This window comes from Carcharodon carcharias, chromosome 10, assembly GCF_017639515.1.
Source record: "Carcharodon carcharias isolate sCarCar2 chromosome 10, sCarCar2.pri, whole genome shotgun sequence".
NCBI lineage: Eukaryota > Metazoa > Chordata > Chondrichthyes > Lamniformes > Lamnidae > Carcharodon > Carcharodon carcharias.
The window spans coordinates 138,038,708-138,053,177 of NC_054476.1; positions in this window are offsets into that span (position 1 = coordinate 138,038,708).

A 14,470-nucleotide genomic window follows, 5' to 3' on the forward strand; every position below is an offset into this window, starting at 1 on the left:
CATTTATTGCCTGTCCCTAATTGGCCTTGGGAAGGTGGTGGTGAGCCGCTTTCTTGAACTGTCCCTGTGGTGTAGGTACACCCACAGTGCTGTTAGGGAAGGAGTTCCAGGATTTTGACCCAGCAACAGTGAAGGAATGGCGATATATTTCCAAGTCAGTATGGTGAGTGGCTTGGAAGGGAACTTCCAGGCAGTGGTGTTCCCATGTTTCTGCTGCCCCTGTCCTTCTAGATGGTAGCAGTCATGGGTATGGAAGGTGCTGTCGAAGGAGGTTAGTAAGTCCCTGCAGAGCATCTTGTAGATGGTACACACTGCTGCCACTGTGCATCAGTGGTAGAGGGAATGAATGTTTGTGGATGAGGTGAAATTAAGCAGGCTGCTTTGTCCTGGTTAGTGTCAAGATTCTTTTTTTTTCTTTTTTTCTCTCAGAAGTTTGTGAGACTTTGGAATTTTCTTCCTCAAAAGGTGGTTGAGGCACAGTCCTTGAATATCTTTAAGGCAGAAGTAGATAGATTCTTGATGAGCAAAGAGGTGAAAGCTTATCGGTGGGGTAGCCAGGAATATGAAGTTAAAATCAGATCAACCATGGTCTTATTGAATGGCGGAGCAGGCCGGAGGGGCTGAGTGGCCTACTCCTGCTCCTAATTCGTATGTTCGTAAATGTGTTGTTTGAGCTCCATTCATTCAGGCAAGTGGGGATTATTCCATCACACTCCTGACTTGTGCCTTGTAGATGGTGGACCGTCTATAAGGTACAAATCAGGAGTGTGATGGAATACTCTCCATTTGCCTGGATGAGTGCAGCTCCAACAACACTCAAGAAGCTTGACGCCATCCAGGGCAAAGCAGCCCACTTGATCGGCACCACATCCACAAATATTCACTCCCTCCATCACCGACACACAGTGGCAGCAGTGTGTACCATCTACAAGATGCACTGCAGGAACTTACCAAGCCTCTGTAGACAGCACCTTCCAAACCCATGACTACTACCACCTAGATGGACAAGGGCAGATACATGGGAACACCACCGCCTGGAGGTTCCCCTCCAAGCTACTCACCATCCTGACTTGGAAATATATTGCTATCCCTTCATTGTCACTGGGTCAAAATCTTGGAACTCCCTCCCTAACAGCACTGTGGGTGTACCTGCACCACATGGACTGCAGCGGTTCAAGAAGACAGCTTAACACCACCTGCTCAAGGGTAATTAGGGATAGACAATAAATGCTAGCCTAGACGGTGAAGCCCATATCCTATAAACAAATTTTTAAAAAATGTCAAGGGCAGCCATTCATTGTACCTCTGGAGTTCAGCTCTTTTGTCCATGTTTGGACCAAGGCTGTAACAAGATCAGGAGCTGAGTGACCCTGGCGGAACACAAACTGAGCGTCAGTGAACAGGTTATTACTAAGCAAGTGCCGCTTGATAGTACTGTTGACAACCCCTTCCATCAGTTTACTGATGATCGAGAGTAGACTGATGGGGTGGTAATTGGCTGTGCTGGATTCGCCTGGCTTTTTGTGGACATGACATACCTGGGCAATTTTCCACATAGCTGGGTAGATGCCAGTGTGGGAGCTGTACTGGAACAATTTGGCTAGTGGTGCAGCAATTTCTGGAGTGCAAGTCTTCAGTACTATTGCCGGAATAAAGGCCCAAAGCCTTTTCAATATCCAGCTTCAGCCATGTCTTGTTCTCACATTAAGTGAACTGAATTGGCTGAAGATTGGCATCTATGATGCTGTGGACCTCCAGAGGGAGCTGAGATGGATCATACACATGGCACTTTTGGCTAAAGATTGTTGAAAATGCTTCAACCTTACCTTTTGCACTGATGTGCTGGGTTCTCCAATCACTGAGGATGAGAATATTTGTGCAGCCTCCTCCTCCGGTGTGTTGTTTAATTGTCCACCACCATTCACGACTGGATGTAGTAGGACTGCGGGGCTTAGATCTGATCTGTTGGTTGTGGAATCGCTTAGCCCTGTCTATTGCTTGCTGCTTATGCTGTTTGGCACACAAGTAGTCCTGTGTTGTAGCTTCAGCAAATTGACACCTAATTTTTAGGTATTCCTGGTGCTGCTCCTGGCATGATCTCCTGCACTCTTCATTGAACCAGCGCTGATCCCCTGGCTTGATGGTTATGGTGGAGTGGGGGATATGCTGGGCCATGAGGTTACAGATTGTGGTTGAGTACAATTCTGTTGCTGCACAGTCCTTGTGTAGACGACGTCCCGTCTTCACAGTGAAGATACCTTCCATTGTGTTGTGCGGCACTACCACCGCACTAAATGGGATAGATTTCGAACAGATCTGGCATTTAGTACCTCAGCATTACCCTCCTGCTACCCTCCCACCTAATTAAAAGCCCCAAACTCACCTTGAGGGAGGGCATTAAATCCCACCCAACCTGTTTTTTGATGTTGGTTAAGGGATAGGGTTGAGGCAAGGAAACCGGAACAATCTCCCTTGTTCTTCTTCAAAGTAATGTCATGGGATCTTCAACGTCCATCTGAGAGGGCAGATAAATCCCTGGTTTCATATCTCATCCTAATAACAGCACCTTGGACAATACAGCATTCACTCAGTTTTGCGCTGGATTGTCAGTTTAGAGCATATGTTCTGAAGTCGGTGGAGTGGAACTTGACAAAAAAATCTTGTTTATTTTGTATGGATTAATACCTCTGTTAAAATAGGGCTGGAGGAATGTCAAGTGAACTGTTTAAGCATTGAACTGCTAACCTGACAGGAAGTTTTAAGCTTATATCTTTTAATAATACTTCAGTTTCATTGACCTTGTTCCTTCACAATGCTTTTCCTCAGTATCTCTGCTGAATAAAGTAACAGAGAAAATGTCTGTTGACTCTTCATCTTATTAGCTTTAGCCATGAGTTGTGATAAGAGCTTTCAGATGAGTCATTTAACACAAGTCAAAACGCCCACAATGGCTCATAAATTGAGCTTAATCCAGAGTTAGCCATTTTAACTATTTCTATTTTTACTTAGTTCTGTTGAAGAGTCATATGGACTCGAAACATTAACTGTGCTCTTCTCCGCAGATGCTGTCAGACCTGCTGAGCTTTTCCAGGTATTTTTATTTTTATTTTTGTTCCAGAGTTAGCCACATTTGTCCATTTGAAATCAGTCTTTGGGCAACCCCTGGTGGTAACTGGAGGTAAATGAAGATTCAGTCATTTGGAATACACCTGTGTAGCTGAAAATGAACGTGAAAGATTACTGTTCCAAGTCTGTCCTCGGTAGCCTGTAACTTCCAGCCCAATCTTTTTGTTGGGAGGAAAATTGTGGTTGGAGTTTGTGAGTGGAACGGGATCCCAATCTGAACTTTAGGTTTAGAAGGTCTCAGATACATCATCTCAAGGAATAAGATCCAAAGTGGATTCACTCAATGTGTATCTGCAGGCACTTTGACTTGGGGGCATCAGAGGGCAGCACACCTCTTGTCAACCATTGTCTGCATTCCACCCGTGATCTCTTTTTAATCTTTTGGGTGTGGGCTTCACTGGCTGGGCCAACATTTATTGCCCATTCCTAATTGCCCTTGAGAAGGTGGCAATGAGCTGCCTTCTTGAACCACTGCAGTCCATGTGGAGTAGGTACAGCCACAGTGCTGTTAGGAACAGATTTCCAGGATTTTGACCCAGCGATAGTGAAGGAATGGCAACATAATTCCAAGTTAGGATGGTGAGTGGCTTGAGGGGAACTTACAGGTGGTGGTGTTTCTGCCATTTGCTGCACTTGTCCTTCTAGATGGTAGAGATTGTGGGTTTGGAAGGTGCTGTCAAAGGAACATTGGTAAGTTGCTGCAAAGCATCTTGTAGATGGTACACGCTACTGCCACTCTGCATCAATGGTGGATGGAGTGTATGTTGAAGGTGGTGGATTGGGTTCCATTCAAGTGGGCTGCTTTGTCCTGGATGGTGTGAAGCTTCTTGAATGTTGTTGGAGCTGCACTCATCCAGGTAAGGGAAGAGTATTCCATCACACTCCTGACTTGTGCCTTATAGCTGGTTGACAGGCTTTGCAGAGGTGAATTATTCACTGCAGAAATCCCAGCCTCTGACCTGCTGTTGTAACCATGGTATTTATATGGCTGGTCCAGTTCAGTTGATAGAAGAGGATGCAGCGATGGTAATGCCATTGAATGTCATGGGGAGATGGTTAGATTCTCTCTTGTTGGAGATGGTCATTGCCTGGCACTTGTGTAGCACAAATATTACTTGCCATTTGTCAGCCCAAGCCTGAATATTGTCCAGGTCTTGCTGCATTTGGATATGGACAGCTTCAGTATCTGAGGAATCACAAATAGTGCTGAACATTGTGCAATCATCAGCGAACATCCACACTTCTAACCTTATGATGGAAGGAAGTTCATTGATGAAGCAGCTGAGGACACTACCCTGAGGAACTCCTGCAGTGATGTCCTGGAACTGTGATGATTGACCTCCAATAACCACAACCATCTTCCTTTGTCATTTGATAACATTCCCCCCCTTAACCAGGGGCACTGAAGCCATCTGTAGCTTCTGAGCTGCCTTCCCACTTGAGATCAGTGGGAGGCCAATCGACCCAACATGGCAGGCTAGCTAGCTCTTTGTTACAGAAATCCAAACATTATTTAATGACTTCATTTCTCCCCATAGCCTTGCATCTTCCTCTGCTTCAAATGTTGATCCAATTTTCCTTTAAAAAGTACAATGACCTCTGACACAACCCTTCCCTGTGGCAAAACCTTCTATTCTCCAATAACCCTCTGTGTAAGTAGGCTTCTCCAACTCTCTCCCTTCACTTTTACTGACAAATTTAATGGATTGTCCCTTCTGTTAGTGACTTCCCAACCAGAGGAAATAGCCCTTCTCCATTCATTCTATCAAAAGTCTTCTGAATTTTTTTTTAAAAACCTCAATTAAATTGCTTCTTAGCCTTCTCTGTTCTAGTGAAAATAATCCTATTACCTCACATCCCTCCTCATAACTAGTTTTCCTGATGCAATTATGCTGGACAATCTCTTTGGATTCCACATCCTTTAGATGAGTGAGTGCTGAAAACTGCATGTGTGCTCTAACTGTGGTCTGACATGCTCTGTACAAATTAATTTTATTACCTTTCTAAAATTAAAGCAGAACGTGCTGGAAAAGCTCAGCATCTGTGAAGAGAGAAGCAGAGTTAATGTTTTGAGTGTAGATTTGGGATGTGAGCCCGCCCTGGTCTGTGTGGCTCAGTTATACACTGGGCACGGTACCTGACTGACAGTCTGACTCACTTCTGTTAAACATATAGAGTGAACCATGAAACCTTTAAATAAACAAATACGCAGGCTCCACCTAGTGACCAGTTATTTAAAAGGTCATTATCTCCACATTACAATGTTAAATTTCATGATCGATAAAACAAATCATACATTTCCCCTTTCTCAGCCTCAAATGGTGGCATTAAAACCCCATTGATTTAATCCCCTTTTTTTGCCTATCAGGATAGAGATGGCAGGTGGTCTTTGCCACTGCTGCTGTGAAGTAGCTGCTGAGACTTACCACCATAACTGGCCAGTTAAAGACACAGCTCCCATAGTTTTAAAGGAACCACTTCCAAGCTCCTGAACCACCATCCTACCCCTTCTCTCAGGATGCATGGTATCACTCCACGGTTTGTGGGACACTATCAGGATTTATTTCAGAATGTATGGAAATGACCCAGGATATATGGCATGCAGATAAAAACCTAAAAACGAAGGCACATTCCCATATAATTAAACAGGAAGTGACAGAGGCATGACCAATGGCAAAGGCCCAAACTACCCAATCTACTCCATAATATCCTCCAGAGATCAGAATTTGTATACATTGTACATTAGTCCAATTTACAACAACAAACATAAACCCCACCCCCCACGCCCCACGTCCCATGCCCCCAGACTTCACTGAAGACAATGAAAAGTCAAAGTGGGCAATTTGTGGCATGGGCATCTAATCCGATCCAACTAGTTTCCCACTGGGTCAGTTATCCCCAAAGTGCCATATCACATCTCAGAAATGTCTCGAAGTTCTTACATAGAATTGCATAGAATATACAGTGCAGAAACAGGCCATTTGGCCCAACCAGTCTATGCTGGTGTTTACATTCTGCTCAAGTCTCCTCTCACCCTTCCTTATCTAACTCTATCAGCAAAACCCTCTCCCTTGTATGGTTACATAGCTTCGCCTTAAATGCATCCATTTAAGTAGTGAGTTCCACATTCTCACCAGTCTCTGGTAAAAGAGGTTTCTTCTGAATTCCCTATTGGATTTCTTGTTGGCTATCTTATATTGATGGCACAACAGGAAACGTTATCTCTGTATCCACTCTATCAAAACCTTTCATCGTTTTAAAGACCTCTATTTGGTCAACCCATAGCCTTTGTTTTTCAAGAGAAAAGGGATCTAACCTGTTAATCTTTTCCTAATAAGTATAACCTCACAGTTCTGGTATCACCCATGTAGATTTTATTTTGTATCTCCTCTTGTGTCTCCATTTATCTTATCTTGTCTTCAATCTGCCCTCATTCCAAGGATTAGCTGCACTACGATAAATCTTTCTGATCTTGCGGATGCTGGAGATAGAGACTCATAGACTCATAGATGTTTACAGCACAGAAGGAGGCCATTTGGCCCATTGTGTCTGTGCCGGCCAACAAAGATCTGACTGCACTTATCCCATTTTTCAGCACTTGGCCCATGGCCCTGGAGGCTATGGCAACACAAGTGAATATTTAAATACCTCTTACATGTTATGAGAGTTTCTGACTCAACCACCCTTTCAGGCAGTGAGTTCCAGAATCCCACCATCCTCTGGGTGAAAAAGTTTCTCCTCAACTCCCCTCTTAGCCTTCTAACTCTTACCTTAAAATTATGCCTCCTGGTTATTGACCCCACTACTAATGGAAAAAGTGCTTTTCTATCCACCCTGTTTATGCCCCTCATAATCTTATAAACCTTTATCAGGTCTCCTCTCAACCTTCACTGCTCCAAGGAAAACAACCCTAGCCTATCTAATTTTACCTCATAACTCAGGCTCTCCAGCCCAGGCAGCATCCTGGTAAATCTTCTCTGCACCTTCTCCAGTGCAATCACATCCTTCCTATAATGTAGGACCAGAACTGCATGCAGTGCTCCAGTTGGGGCCGAACCAATGTTTTATACAGTTCCAGCATAATCTCCCTGCTGTTGTACTCTATGCCTAGGCTAATAAAGGCAAGTATCCCATATGCTTTTTTAATCACCTTATTTACCTGCCCTGCTACCTTCAGCGTTCTGTGGATATGCACACCAAGATCCCTCTGATCTTCAGTACTTTCCAGGGTCCTACCATTCATAATGTAATCCCTTGCCTTGTTAGCCCTCCCAAGTGCTATTTTCCACTGCTCTGCCCACCTGACCAGTCCATTGATATCCTTCTGCAGTTTACAGCTATCCTCCTCACTATTTACCAACCAACCAATTTTTGTGTCCTCTGCGAACTTCTTGATCATACTCCCTACATTTAAGTCCAAATCCTTTACGTGCACCACAAACAGCAAGGGCCCCACCGCCAAGCCCTGTGGAATCCCACTGGAAACAGACTTCCAGTCACAGAAACAGCCCTCTACCATCATCCTCTGCTCCCTGCCTCTCAGCCAATTTTGGATCCAACGTGCCACTTTGCCTTGGATCCCACCGGCTCTTACTTTCTTGACCAGTCTGTCATGAGGGACCTTATCAAAAGCCTTGCTAAAGTTCGTGTAGACCAAATCAAATGCATTACCCTCATCATCACTCCCGGTTATGCCCTCAAAAAATTCGATCAAATTTGTCAAACACGACCTTCCCTTAACAAATCATGTTGACTATCCTTTATTAATTAATGTCTCTCCAAGTGCAGATATATCCTGTCCCTCAGAATTCTTTCTAGTAACTTCCCCACCAATAAGGTTAGACTGACTGGTCTGTAATTTCCTGGTCTAACCCTTTGTCCCTTTCTTAATAATGGGACAATGTTAGCAGTGCTCCAGTCCTTTGGCACCTCACCTGTGGCCAGAGAGGATTTGAAAATTTCTTCCAGGGCCCCGATATCTCTTTTTTTCTCATAGTTTAAAACAGTGAGAGGAAAGCCTGAATTTTCACATTTTAAAACAGCGAGAGGAGAGCCAGGATTTTTACAGTTTAAAACAGTAAGAGGAGAGTCAGGAGTTTCACATTTTAAAACAGTGAGAGGAGAGCCGGAAGTTTCACATTTTAAAACAGCAAGAGGAGAGCCGGGGGTTTTATAGTTTAAAACAGTGAGAGGAGAGCTGGGAGTTTTATAGTTTAAAACAGTGAGAGGAGAGCCGGGAGTTTTATAGTTTAAAACAGTGAGAGGAGAGCCGGGTGTTTTTCACAGTTTAAATCAGCGAGAGGAACACCGCGAGCACATGGGGAGCGGACATGTGTGAGAAGGTCAGCGGCGACGGGAGATAAAAACTGGCTGCAGAGAGCCCCTTCAACTTGTTTCTACCTGTCAGAGCCAGTGTTTGACATCACAGGAAAACAGGTAGGTGATTGGTGTGTATCTCTTCTGTGTCTCTTTTGATTGGCCAAGTGGTTTAAATCAAGAGACGTTATTACAGCTGATGAGTACAGTTAAGAAATTCACTTTTAAAATATTTAACATCCGAATTAATTAATTAAATAGAATAGAGGTGGCTGGGCAGGCGATGTGTTGCAGCTGTAGCATGTGGGATCCGGTGGATGCCGGTGGGATCCATGATGACCACATCTGCAGCAAACGTTGGCTGCTTGAGTAACTTCGGCTCAGATTTGATCAGCTGGAGTCCAAGCTGCGGACACTGCGACACACCAGGGAGGGGGAAAGTTACCTGGACACTGTGTTTCAGGAGACAGTCACACTGCTTAGATTAATTACATCAAATTTGGTCCGTGGTCATGGACAAGAGGGTGTGACTGCAAGTGAGGCAGGTATAGGGATCCAGAATTTAGTTTTGCAGGAGACTCAGCCAGTGCCCTTGTTCAAGAGGTATGAGGTTCTTAATCCTGGTATGGACAAGGGCACAGACTGCAGGGAGGTTGAGCAAGCTGACCACAGCACTATGGTACAGAGAGCCATTCAAATTGGGGGAGAAAAGACATATGTAGTAGTAATAGTGGGTAGCATAGTTAGGGGAATAGATACTAGATAGATAGTAGATAGTTTGCTGCAGCTAAGACAGAGAGTCCCAAAGGCTGTGTTGCCTACCTGGTGCCAAGGTTAAGGACGTCTTTTCTGGGCTGGAGAGGAACTTGGAGTGGGAGGGGAAGGACCCAGTTGTCATGGTCCACGTAGGTACCAATGACATAGGTAGGACTAGAAAAGAGGTTGTGCTGAGGGACTATGAGCAGCTTGGGGCTAAATTAAAAAGCAGAACCACAAAGGTAATAACCTCTGGATTACTACCTGAGCCACATGCAGATTGGCGTAGGGTAAATAAGATTTGAGAGGTAAATGTGTGGCTCAAATGTTGGTGTGAGAGAAATTAGTTCCGATTCATGGGCACTGGAACCAGTACTGGGGAAAGAGAGAGCTGTTCTATTGGGACGGGCTTTATTTGAACCATGCTGGGACCAGTGTCCTGGTGAATCATATAACAAGGGTTGTAGATAGGATTTTAAGCTAATTAGTAGGGGGGAGGGTTCAACTGAAAGGAATTTTAGAAAATCAAAAATAAACGAGAGCAGAGGCATAGGGTAGTGAAGAGGCAAATGACAAGTGACAGGAAGGGGCAGAAAATATAAGCAGAAGGGTGCAGCTGAAATTATAACCAGAATGAGTAATAATGGTAAAAAGTCAAAGCTTTAGGTTGCTTAACTGAATGCATGCAGCATTTGTAACAAGATAGATGAGTTGACGGGACAAAAAGAAATAAATAGATATGACTTGATAGCTATTACAAAGGCATGGTTGCAGGGTGACCAAGGCTGGGAACTCAATATTCAAGGGTATTCAACATTCCGGAAAAATGGGCAAAAAGGAAAAGGTGTTGGGGTAGCTTTGTTAATAAAGGAAGGTGTCACTGTGGTGGTGAGTGATAAAAGTGCAATGGATCGTGATGTGGAATCAGTTTGGGTGGAAATAGGAATGGCAAGGGGAAGAAGCCATAGGTACGACTCATCTGTAGGCCCCCAAAGATTTGCCTCACTGTAGGACAAAGTATAATTGGGAAATAATGGAGGCTTGTAAGGAGGGTGCTACAATTGTCATGGGTGATTTTAATCTGCATATTGATGGAACAAGTCAGATTGGCAGGGTTAACATGGAAGACAAATTTGTAGAATGCATCAGGGATTGTTTCTTAGAGCAATACGTTACAGAACCTACCCAGGAACAGGCTATTTTAGATCTAGTAGTGTGTAATGAGATGGGATTAATAAGAGATATCATAGCTAAGGATCCTCTAGAGGGCAGTGATCACAACATGGTAGAATTTCAAATTCAGTTTGAGGGCGGGCAACTCTGGTCTCAAACCAGTGTCTTCAACTTAAATAAGGGCAATTACAGAGGTATGAAGAAAGAGTTGTCAAAAGTGGGCTGGAAAATAGATTAAGGGGAAGGTCAGTGGCAGACATTTAAGCAGATATTTCATAGCGCTCAGCAAAAATTTATCCCGGTCAGAAAGGAGGACTTGATGAGAAGGATGAACCACCTGCGGTTAACAAAGGTGGTCAAGGAGAGTATCCAATCAAAAACTAAGGCATACAAAGCAGCAAGAACTAGTGGTAGGCCAGAGGATTGGGAATTTTTTAGGAACCAGCAACGGGTGATCTGACAGACAAGTCACCAGGGCCTGATGGCCTGCATCCAAGGGTTTTAAAGGAAGTGGCTGCAGAGATAGTGGAGGCATTGGTTGAAATATTCCAGAACTCACTGGATTTCAGGAGGGTTCCAGTGAATTGGAAAACCGCTAATGTGATGCCCCTGTTCAAGAGGGGAAGGAGACAAAAAGCAGGAAGCTATAGGCCAGTCAGCCTAACATCTATGGTTGGGAAAATGCTGGAGTCCATTATTGAGGAAGAAATAGCAGGACACTTAGAAAAGCTTAACGCAATCAAACAGAGTCAACATGGCTTTGTGAAAGGGAAATCATGTTTGACAAATTTGCTAGAGCTCTTCGAGGATATAACAAACAGAGTTGATAAAGGGGAACCAGTAGATTTTTTGGATTTCCAGAAGGCATTCAATAAGGTGCCACATAAAAGGTTATTGCACAAGATAAGAGCTCACAGTATTGGGGTAACATATTAGCATGGATTGAGGATTGATTAACACAGAAAAGACAGAGAATTAGGATTAATGGTTCTCTTTCAAGGCTAGAAAGACTTAACAAGTGGAGTGTCACAAGGATCAGTCCTAGGGCCTCAATTATTTACTATCTATATTAATGACTTGGAGGAGGGGGGCAGAGTGCAATGTATCCAAATTTGCTGATGATACAAAAATAGGTGGGAGGGCATGTTATGATGAGGACATAAGGAATCTACAAGGGGATATAGATAGGTTGAGTGAGTGGGCAAAAACTTGGCAGATGGAGTTTAATGTAGGAAAGTGTGAAATCATGCACTTTGGTAGGAAAAATCAAAAGGCAGGCTATTATTTAAATTGAGAGAGACTCCAAAAAAGTGCAGCACAGAGGGATCTGGGTGTTCTTGTGTATGAAACACAAAGTTAGCATGCTCATGCAGCAGGTAATTAAGAAGGCAAATGCTAGGGGGCTGGAGTTTAAAAATAGGGAAGTCTTGTTACAACTGTTCAGGGTGTTGGTAAGGCCGCACCTGGAGTACTGTGTACAGTCTTGGTTCCCGTGTTTAAGAAAGGATATACTAGCATTGGAGGCAGTTCAAAAGAGATTCACTAGGCTGATTCCTGGGACAAAGGGATTGACTTATCAAGAACGGCTAAACAGGTTAAGCCTTTATTCATTCGAGTTTAGAAGAATGAGGGGTGATCTTAATGAAAGGTACAAGATTCTAAGTGGGCTTGACAAGGTAGATGTTGAGAAGATGTTTCCACTAGTGGGGGAATCTCGAACTAGGGGACACAGTTACAGAATAAGGGGACACTCATTTAAAACTGAGGTGCAAAGGAATTTCTTCTCTCAGAGGGTAGTGAATATCTGGAATTCCCTAACCCAGAGAGTTGTGGAGACTAGATCACTGAAAGTATTTAAAGTGGAGGTAGATAGATTTTTGAAATATCGGGGAGTTCAGGGCTACGAGGAGCTGGCACAAAAGAGGAGTTGAGGCCTGGGGAAGATCAACCATGATCTTATTGAATGGCGGGGCAGGCTTGAGGGGCCAAATGGCCTACTCCTATTTCTATTTCTTATGAACTTATGTTCTCCCCTTGCCTCCCTCAAAATCTCATTCGGCCCTGTGAATTTATCCACTTTTAAGGCAACTAAACTCAATAGTACCTCCTCTCTATGTTAATTTCCTTTAATATTTCACAGTCCTCCACCCCCTGATGTCTATACTTGCGTCATCCTTTTCCATTGTGAAGACCAATGCAAAGTATTCATTGAGACCTGTACCCATGTCTTCCAGGTCCACACACAGATGACCTCTATGGTCCCTACTTAGCCCTACTCTTTCCCTAGTTATTCTCTTGCTCTTTATATATTTAAAAAACCCCTTTGGGTTTTCCTTGATTCTACCCACCAATGTTTTGTCAAGCACTCTCTTAGCTTTCCTAATTTCCTTTTTAAGTTCCCCCCTGCACTTTTTATATTCCTCTAGGGACTCTGCTGTGTTGAGCTCTCGGTATCCGCCATAAAGCTTCTCTTTCTTTCTTAATCCTGACCTTTATGTCCCTTGACATCCGGAGTTCTCCAGACTTGGCCTCCAGCCCCCCCAAATTGTCTTTATGGGAACATATTTGCCCTGAAATAAAAACAGAAAATACTGGAAAAAACTCAGCAGGTCTGACAGCATCTGTGGAGAGAGAAACAGAGGCTGGGATTTTCCGATCCCATCTGTGGAGGGAATTGTTGCAAGTGGGACAGAAAGTTTGACAGACCAGCCAAAACTCCATTGACTTCGGATGGGAGTTTCCGGCCCCATGGCAGGCAGGACCCGAACATCCAGGCCAGCATTTAAGTTTTGAGTCCAATATGACCTCTTCGGAACACCATCCTTCTCCACCAATTCCTACTCTCTGCTGCTCGCACTGCCTCTCCCACAGAGAGACCAGTCTACATTCTGATGTTATCCATCCGTGCCACCTTGGGCCTTCTTTATGCACGTTTTCCAGGTATGTTGCCTTGCATTACCTCCTTTTCCAAACACTCTCCTCCTGTTCACATCACGTGTCCAAAATATTTGAGCTTCCTTGATGTCACTGCCTCAAACAACCAGCTTTCTCAAGCGCCCACTTGTATGTCCGTCCGTGACACACCGTAATGTCTGTCTGAGTCCTTTCATTGCAAATGCTCCTATTTAAGCGTCATCACTCTTCTTGATGGTCCAGCTTTCACAGCCATACATTGCCACTGACCACACAAGGCCTTCCACATCCATTTTATGACGTGGTGACCGGAACTGTACATAGTACTCCAAATGAAGTCTAGTCAGGGTTTGATACTAGTTTAGCATAAATTCTATCCCTCAAGAAATAGTCCCTTATTAATCTGTGCTGCTGCTTTAATTAGTGATTTCTGTATTTGTATTCCCTGATCCCTTTGTTCCTCTACAACATTTAGATTCTTTTTTCCAAATAATATACACTCTCTTTATTTTTCATAACAAAATGTAATACCTCACTGTTGCGGAGTGTCAAATTAAAGACACACAATGCTTAGCTGTAAGTAAATCAGGCAAAGTTTATTACAAGTATGAACATGGGAGATCATCTCTTGGCAGTGCCTGGGAGTTGAATCAATTAATATTCATTCAAAGCATACATACAGTTTCTTTAGTTCTACCTATCAGTTAACTGTCCCAAGGCTATCTAGTTGTGGCTACTCATTCAGTTCCTTTCTTTGTTTCGCTCCCTTCCCTCGTTCTAAGTTTATCTTGAGTATGACACAATGTCTCATACTTTTCAACAACAAATTGCAATTATCAGCTATTTACAATGTCAGCCTTTATATTATAAATTCCCATGATTCCCCCATATCGTCAAGAATCCCACCATGCCTATGTAAGGAGCCTTCATAACTGCAGCACTTATTTTAAGATTAATAAAACATTTTAATATTAACCCTACTAGTATAAGCCTGCTAGTTCCCACTTCACTCACACTTCCCTATGTTAAATTCATTTGCCAATTATATGCCCATTCTGAAAGTTTACCAATGATTTCTGGACATTTGTTGCAGTCCTCCTCGGTGTTGGCTATCAGTGTTGACCCCAATTCGGTGTTGTTCATAAATTTAGAAATTGTGTTTTGATCCCAATGTTTAAGTTATTAA